This window comes from Gymnogyps californianus, chromosome 14 (assembly GCF_018139145.2).
Source record: "Gymnogyps californianus isolate 813 chromosome 14, ASM1813914v2, whole genome shotgun sequence".
Taxonomy (NCBI): domain Eukaryota; kingdom Metazoa; phylum Chordata; class Aves; order Accipitriformes; family Cathartidae; genus Gymnogyps; species Gymnogyps californianus.
The window spans coordinates 8925817-8934926 of record NC_059484.1 but is presented as its reverse complement, the minus strand read 5'-3'; positions in this window follow the sequence as shown (position 1 = coordinate 8934926).

Below are 9110 nucleotides of genomic sequence, written 5' to 3'. Positions count from 1 at the left end.
GCTTCTGGCTTTCTTCTTCTCTGATTATACAGTGCAATTTTATTCTACAGTCTTCAACAACATATGTCCTGTTAGGTCTTCAATTAGGTTTAGAAATTGATGCTTTGCTTCTAAACCTTTAAAATTTTGCCTTTTCCAAATCTACTCTATTCTGTGTTAAATTCTTTCTTTGAAAGGTTTCACTAATAATAAATTTTTCTCCATCTAATAAAGCTCTCTGCAAAGTGGAACATTGTTAAACTAACACTTCCTAGTACTCCTTCCAGTATTTCTTCACACCAATGCTGTGGATGCAGTTCCATTTCATTTTGCTTCCTGAATAAAAGAAATCACATTATCTACCTTGTTTGTTCCTTTTCTCTTTCCTACATCTGGTACTAATTGGGCAATCCGATGTTCATCAGTCAGTAAGCAAAGGGGAGCAAGCACATCGCAAGCACCTCAGGCTGCTGCTCTCTTGGCGCTAAAGAACAAAATGAGAAAGACCGTCTTATTGTACTCCACAGGCTATATCCAGAGCAAATATCACCCCGAAGCTTGTTAGTGTTGCATGGGGTGCAAATAAGATGACCAGATGAACACAAGCTGTCCTTCTGTTGTCCTTAGCCAGGATACAGATTTGCTACAGCTTGAAAGTTCACTGAGTCATAATTTGATCAAGATTGAAAAGTCAGTCTCTTGGAAGTGAACTTGGCCAGTATTCAAGCAGCAGGTACTTAGATTTAACAGCATACACCAATCAATCTGGGTCTGGGAAGATAGCAGCATGCCTCAGAATTGGAGAATATGAGAAATATTACTACTTCAAGAAGAGTAAGAGAAAAAAACTCCCAGTAGTTGATCACTCAAACTGACAGACTCTCCTGCTCCACCACTACTATTCTCAGTTTGAAAGTAGTGTATCAGCAGTCAGACAAACTCTGTTCTTTTAGGAAAACAGAAATCCCTATGATGTGCCTTGTTTTTTCCTTTATAAAGAGTACAGCCAAAAAACCCCAAAGCAGTACCCATCCAGGTTTGCAAGTTGTCTTAATTAACAGTAGTGTTGATGTGTGAGAAATTGCGTACTGTGGTTTTATCGCACATCTTGGCAGCGTCCTTCTCACACTGATATTCTCTGCAGTCAAGGCAAGGCACAGACATCTGCCTCTGTGTGTGTGTGATACTTGCAGTATGAAAGCAGCAATGATACCCAGAAAGAGTACAGGCATGTTAAGCCAGCTCATACAGCTTGATGCCATTAATTCAACATCATACATTTAATGGGCAAATATCCTTTCCCACGCATAGTCTTGTGAATGTTAAATAGTATTTACATCATAATTATAGACTCTCAAAATACATATCCTCTTTCCTTTCCATGTCCTTCATGGTGGAGCTGATACAAAACACAGGGTTAGTGAAAGATCAGGGTAGATGAGGTTTGAATTCACCTTAGCTTTAGTAGCTGGAAAGCAGCAGACTGAAATCAAACTAAGGCAAAGGGTTAGCTATGAAGTTGCTGAAGATTTCTGGGATGATTTCATGAAGATTTTGCCCATCTGGGAAATCCTGTGATATCAAACATTACTGGACTCCTTACACTCATGGTTTAGGCCTTTCAACTTCCAAGATACCTAATAATTTTAAAATTAGCAGTTTGCTTTCCACGTTATCTTCATCTAGAGTTCTCAAAGCACTCTCTAAACAGCCAAGGTAGAATAAGCAGTGTCTAACCCCTGGGAAGACAACACTTCAACTCCTCTTCAAGCTGTTGATTCAATATGGGTCCATCTTATATTTTCATTAAAAACAAAGCTTCTGCGGCCTCTAGCAAAGAATAGCATGTTTGTGTTAGTTTTTCATGCTGAAAGATGGCCAGAAAGTGGTGGCTAGAGGTGAAAGACCTGAACTCAGCCTTCACATCACTTCTCAGTATTAATCTGTGTATGTAATGAAGAGGGTTTTACAGCCCAGCCAAATATTTGATGAATAAGCTGTCTGAGTGCAGTGCTAATGTGTGACCTGGCTCTGGTTTTGTATCCTCCTTTGTGAAAGGCCACACACAACTATCGCTGCTTGTAAAATGCCACAGAAAACTTCCAGTTGTAGGAGCAAGGAGTTTGTTTTAGCTAGTCATATTATTCAGGTCACCAGGGTATGTCATGTTTTGAAAGTACAATCTCCAAGCTATGTATCTCCTGGGAAATGTTAAAAGCTGTAATTTTCACTCTCTCACTCTGACTCAGTGTTTCACCACTGAGAATTTGTGTGCTTTTTGTTGTTGTTGCACTTTTACCTTATTTGGGTTTTGCTTTTTTCTTTTCCTTCAAGTAGCAAAGACAACAATTCCCCATCCAGGAACATATCTACCTAACATACTGAAAAGGGGAAGATGGCATACATTTTCTAGTGTGTGCCTTCCCTGCGTTCTCCTCTGCTCCCTGAAGAATCTTTCCCACTGGCATTTGATACATGTGTGCTAAGACATACTTTGAGTAATAAGGAAAAGCCCCAGACAGCACAGGCTGTTGAGGCACATTAATTTCATACATTATTCCAGCCTGGTTCCTTAGCAAGGAGAACTTCTGCTTCAGTGAGAAGGAACCCACAAGACCTGCATGCACGTGTGAACTGGCAGTACTGGCTGCAAGTGGACTAGGACCAACTTTGTTCTGGCTCCTCCAATAACTATAAGCTCACCAACCTTCAACACCTTGCTTCATGGGAGAGGATCTTAGATAAGTCCCAGCAAGCAGCTCGAAGAGGCATAAAAATGCCTCTGTCTTTTAAAACCAACAACACCTCGGATGGGCAGACATTTCCTTACTTTCAATTATTTTATGTTCCTCTGGCATGAATTCAACAGTTTATGTTATCATATATAGCATATTTCTCTTATTAATGCAGCTTTTTTTTTTATTTATAGAACTGTACTTTGCAGTGTGCTCCAATAAATATTTGTGGTAGTGAGTTCCCAGAGTTAATCACATGTTGTGCAACAAGCATTTATTTTTATGTTTCCATTTTAAATTCAGTTAATGTTAAATTCCATTAACTGTCCTGTCACTGTCTGGCCATTCTTATGTTACTGCTTTCTGTAAAAATATACACTTCTATGATTTTTAATTCCTTCTCCTAAAGAAATTTGTTCTATCCTCTCCTTCCAACTGCTGTGAAGCTCAGACAAAGATGGGAAGAGGGATGGCCTGCGATTAAATGCCAGGGAACAGACCTCTGTCAGAAGAGCCAGACTCTCTGGGGATAGTTTCTTAGGAAAAAAATTTCAAAAATGGCTGTGCTGAGCTGCCTTTTCCCTTTGTTTCATAAAATGTAGGGTAAAATCGACAAGTACCATTGCAAGTAATTTTCTAGGGGTGAGAACCATCTTGCCTGTCTTAACCATTACGGAGCTAGATTTCCAATCTAAGCTAATTGACTTTGTTTCTCTGAAAAGAAAAGGGTATCTCTATCCGTGATTAAAACAATGCTAGGACTTGACCGTTCGTGCCACGTTTTCCCTCTCTGTCACATGGAGGATATACATGTTGCACTATAAGGGCAACTATCTCCAAGAAAGGCTCATTGTAGGTCTGGAAGCTTTAAGTAAGAGTGTGTGCAGTATGCCTGCTTTTTGATACCTTGTTATATAAGCAAAATGTAGAGCCTGGTGAGACTATAAATTCATTAATGTTTGTAAAGTGCTGCAAAAGCTTAAATAGAAAGTGGTATTGAAATACAGCATCACTCGGGGATATTCAGCTAACCCTTTGGTTTTATTGGTCAGTAAACTGGCAATCACCTTCCCACACTGCCAAAGTAATAGATCTTTGCTTTTCTTCACTCATGCTTCTAGTTTAATAGCAATATGCCCCAGGGCAGTGACTATGCTCTTCCTTGTCAGAGCCTGGATTGTTTTTCTCCAAAGTTAACATTCCTGGAAGATCATTCCATCGTAACTGGATTTTGAAGGCAGTTAAGAAGCTGGTCGATTCCAGTTTCTTAATACCAATAAATGCAAAAGCAGATACAGAAGACCATTATCATATTCTTTTCCACAGCAGCGAAAGGTAATGCCAGGCAATCAGAACAGGAATTTGGGTTCCCAACCTGAACTTTGTACCATTTATTAACTGCTGCAGTTGCTTGAGATTTTATTTCTCAACCCACAGCAGCTGGAAGACAGAAGTTGTCACATGAATTCATCTCTAGTTCCTGCCATGACCATACTAGTAATGAAATCTCACGTATTATCAGAGTTGATCTGAGAGCTCTGGAAGAATTTTCTCCAGTCATAAAAATCTTAGAGTTTGCAAGAATGGTTTGACTGATTTTTCAAAGGCAGTCACAACTGTGTCTCCACCTTTATAACTCATTTTAATTTCATTTTCAGGTTTCTCATGGAGTAACTTAAGGAAGGGGGAAAGGAGGAGTAAACTGAGCTATTTGGAAATAAATTCTATGTAGCCTGACACTGATCTTGAAAGTTGTTACTCAGTAACATGATGCTACAGTTGCTACAGTTGTTGAATATTTCTGGCTAGGTCAGATTGTGATCATAGTTAAGTCACGTAGCATTTTCCATCTGAATACTATTATTATTACTATTACTAATCCAAAAGTTTTCCTTTTAAAAATCAGAACCCTCAAACATGTAGCAAACCAAATGCAGCATTGCTTCAAAGAATATGTATCTGCTGTAAGAACGTTCTGTACTTCGTAACAACAGCCCTAACCTACTACAAGTCGCACATGTAAAACCTGCAGCGGAGCTGGGAGGAGAGGGTGGCGGGGGAGGCTCCGGGCTACTAACAGTCACCAACCAGCAACGGTGCTGACAACACCAACTTCAAAGTTGCCTGAGCGTGACACAAAACAGTCGGCCTGCGTTTACGTGTTTGTTTCTCTGAGAAATCAATGAGAAAAGCTTTTACAGAAATGAGCGAAAGAACAATCCCATTACCAACAGTCCCTCCAGCCTGCAGTACCTACAAGGACAAGCAGACAAGGGACCAGAATCTTACTTCTGGACTCTCCTTAATAAGGCTTAAAATTAAGGAAGGGAAAAAAAGGAGGAATGGTCTAGATTGGCCTCTCAGCCATGAGTGTAAGTCGTGCTGCTGCCCAGCTAGTGATCACAGATAGTTCTTTTATCAGTCCTTTGTTTAGGTAGAGACGACCAAAAGGAGAATGCAGCATATTATGTTGACCAAGCTCCCCTAGGTCCTCAACAGCTTTTCTCCCTCTAGCATCTTTCAACCTTTTCTGTGCAAGAAGAGAAGGTACAGTTCCTTCTACCACAGCAGCAACTATAAGGACTCAATGTTGGGAAATGAAAAACAGAATATTCTCCATTCACGGATTTCTGGAGAGACTGCATCAGCCTCACAAGTGCTAAGATGCTATAATCCCGTTTTCCCAGGAACCGCTCATAAGATACGATTCTTGGCTCACACAAACTTTTCATGGGCTTACTAGACACAGTCCACCCAGGGAGCAGTTACAATATTGCGTATGAGTTTATTCAACTCTTTGGTTGCTAGAAAGTCCTTCCAGAACCGTCAGGAAAGAACAGTATGCAGAGTATACCTGAGCCTGCTCTCTTCTAGCCTGGAAGAATTAACCTGAATATTACTGGCTTAGGGATGCAGGTGATGTTAAAGCAGTTCAAAGCCAGTTCTGCTGCCCAATTGCTCTTCTAAATGCCAAATAGAACTTAGATCAACAGCAGAAATGAAATTTGCCCTAGGCATTTCATTTATTAGAAGACTGTAAACCAAGAAAAGCTTCAAGAAATATTTTTTCAAATTATCTTAAAGTTAAAAAAAGAGAAAAAAAAAAGAAACTCTGCTTTGCTGGTCCAACCTTTTTCTTTGCAGAGTATACTTGCTAAGCTGAGAAAATTCACAGCTTCTGATTACAGATATCAACACCACTGAAGGTCTGCTGTACATGAAAGAGCTAATGTGTCTTAGTCTGTCAGCAGCATCTGTCCTCAGAACAAATTAAACCAATTCTATAAAAAATATAATGCATAACAGCTTAATTAAGTTGAAGATCCTAATTAGGCACATTTAAAGACATTTCTGGCAACAATGCCTGCTCTCTTTTTCTCTTTGAAACCTAATGCGGTACAGTGAAGTGCTTTTTCAATTCTGTGAGCCCTCAGTGCTCCACCCTCATAATACCTTTATAGCTTATTGTTAATGTCTTTGTCACTTACTGTGGGCAGTGTGTGGTTCCCAAATAGCACAAGAAGGACACCATTGCCAGACCTGTCTTTTTGCAACTGAAGGGAAATGTCAGATATTACAGTATAATTTTTTCCACGGTTTTTTAGGCTAATGCTTAGAAAATCCCAATTGCTGGCTTCACCGCACTAAACATTATCTAGGTATTCTTATTTGCCTAATGACTTTTGTCAGTTTTCATCAAGTGAAGTACCTTTGGTGTTTGGATCTTCTTAAATTGCAGTTGGCAGACTGTGGAGCTTTGTGAGAAGGTGGGCATTACAGGTGGGCGAAAAAATCAAAGTGGAGTAGGCTGCATACAGCTGAGAAAACGACGTTTTCCTGCTTCCTGTGAAAAACGGCACATGAAGACAATTCACTACCTTGAAACAATAAGCAAGTAGTGGACGGATAAACACAATAAACCAGATGCTAAATTTTTCCTTGTTTTTCTTCTCATGCAGTGCAGCTACTCAGAAAAGGTGCATGTGACTCTTCTCTTCAAAGTACTAAAAAATAGTATTAATGCCTGCATATTTTGATCCAAGTTAAGCCTAGCCCTTGCACAGGAAACTATGTAAAGCAAGGACTTGCATTTACATTCTTCATGTAGTGACCTGAAAAATCTGCCATCACAATTCACTTATGTATTCATACATTACAAAGCCAAAAGCAGCACCGTAGAGCCTCAATAAAAATCCATATCACAGATGTGAGTGAATTTTTGTTTCTCTGAATATAATACTTCTTTAGAAAAATAGATCCATGTCGATTTGATAGTTGCTAAGAATATAAAATATGCTATAGCCATCAATAAATATTTTCCTCACTTTACAGACACGTTTGTTAATTCCAGCTGGAATTTATCAAGCTTCAACTTCTAGGTAACAGATCATGGAATACCTCTGTCTTCCTACAGAAAGGAAGTACCAAAGTTGGTTTTGTCTGTGGTTGATAGTTTTTTCTTGAAATTGCTGTTTGTAGCATATGATCAAGTCACACTTTGACATACTCATTAATAAAGAAGGCTGGGGTTTTATTTACTCTTTTAGGAATGATAAGGGATATTTTTTCAGGCCTTTTAATTTTTTGCATGGATTTTCTTGAACTTTCTGACTTCGCCGATTTTTCCTGTTCCTGTGTAAAGGTTCCTGGTAGGGCTGTTTCGCACTTTGCCTTAGAACATATGTTTATGAACTTGCCTGTTGCATAAACAATTTATTATGCCTTGAGTCAAATGTCTCTGCCAATGTGTAGCACTTAAGGTGATCTACCCCAGGGCAGAAAGAAGAAATGTTAAAGAGCTCTGGAATTCATCATGGACTGTCCACTGGCTTACACTGCTTACATTTACACAAATGAAAGTACAGTTTGATTTAGCAAGGGCTTAGATGCTCTTTGTCTGCACTTTTCATGTCAGTGCAAGACGAACACAGTCAGGAACTCAAGCACTGTGTTTCTGTTGACTTGTTCAGTCAGGGATGACTGAGGGAGGTCATCTGTCCTCAAAGAATCATACTTTTAAGAAAAGATGTTTGAAGGCAAAAGACCTTCAACTTTAATGCCAGTTCTTTTAAATTTAACATCAGTTCTCTTATTTGCAATAACTTCCTACAACTAGCTTCCTTTTGTCCGTGTGTTTAAAGAAACTACAGTTTGTATAACAGGAAGGACCTGCGAATAATGCAGTAGGAATATGTTCCTTGTCACATGCCCATTAAATTGACCACATCTGCCTTGACGTCAATCACAGTTTTATCATCAACTGCAATGGGGTTGTTGCTGATCCAGGATCCTCTGTTTTGGGCCAGTGCAGCATGGCTAGCAATACAAAGACTGACTTTGGGGGGAGCTGGCTTGTACCCCATTGGAGAGATTTTCAGTTGGCATTAATCTCAGCTGACCCTATATTGCTCACACCATCAGGAAACCTGACTCTGTTCTCATCCCATACTTGGTATTCATTGCTATCAATTTTAAGCATGACCTGATCTTGCTTACAGTGCTAGTTAGATCTGGAATAGATCTGGATAGAACTGCTTCTGATTCCCTGCTCATTAAGCTGGCAGTCTCTCCATCTTTTGGGGTTCAAAAAGCTGATCATGGTTTTGTACAGTATTTAGTGTGTAATTGTTTGTGGAATTTCCAAAAAAAACGAAAGCTGATGTTCCTTTGTGCTGTTCATGGAAAACATATTTTTCTTGTTTTCTAATACAACCTATGACCTTAACATGTGGTTGGAAAGGATATACTTGACATCCTGCTTTTTCAAGATCTGATTTGATCCTTGACCGGAACATATTATCTGATGAAATTTTACAAGGTACACTAAATGATGGCTCAGTGTGAGTTTTTTTATTGGAATGGAAAAAGTCAACATTATAGCAGTAAAATGAGGGATGAATATCAGCAATGACACTCAAGCTCCATACATCTCTCAATGCAATCCCACCGGAGTTGCTGGGATACTCAACACAAACTTGTATCAAGTTGATAGATCAGAGAGGAGAATAAATTCCTACCAGTTGTGCCAAATTACTCATCCCACTTCTCAGTGAACCTGAGTGCTATAATGACAACCAACAGAAACACAAACATCTGGAAACACAGTGCTCAATGCAAAACCTACTGTCAGCTGGTAAGAGTTCATTTATATCACACTAGGACTCCCCGCAGCCATAACTGCCAAAGAAACAAACCATAGTCAGTGACTGACTCAGAAAAACCTGGACTGAGCTCCAGCTCCACATGGCTAAGCAGTTTGCAGCATACTCTGATGTGTAGTCATCTCTCCTCACCATTACAAAAATATATCCAAGAGTTCTGATAGAGGAGGCAACATGGAACAGATATAAAGAACGAGGGATGGAACTCCATTCTCAGGAAGTCAAAAATGCTGTT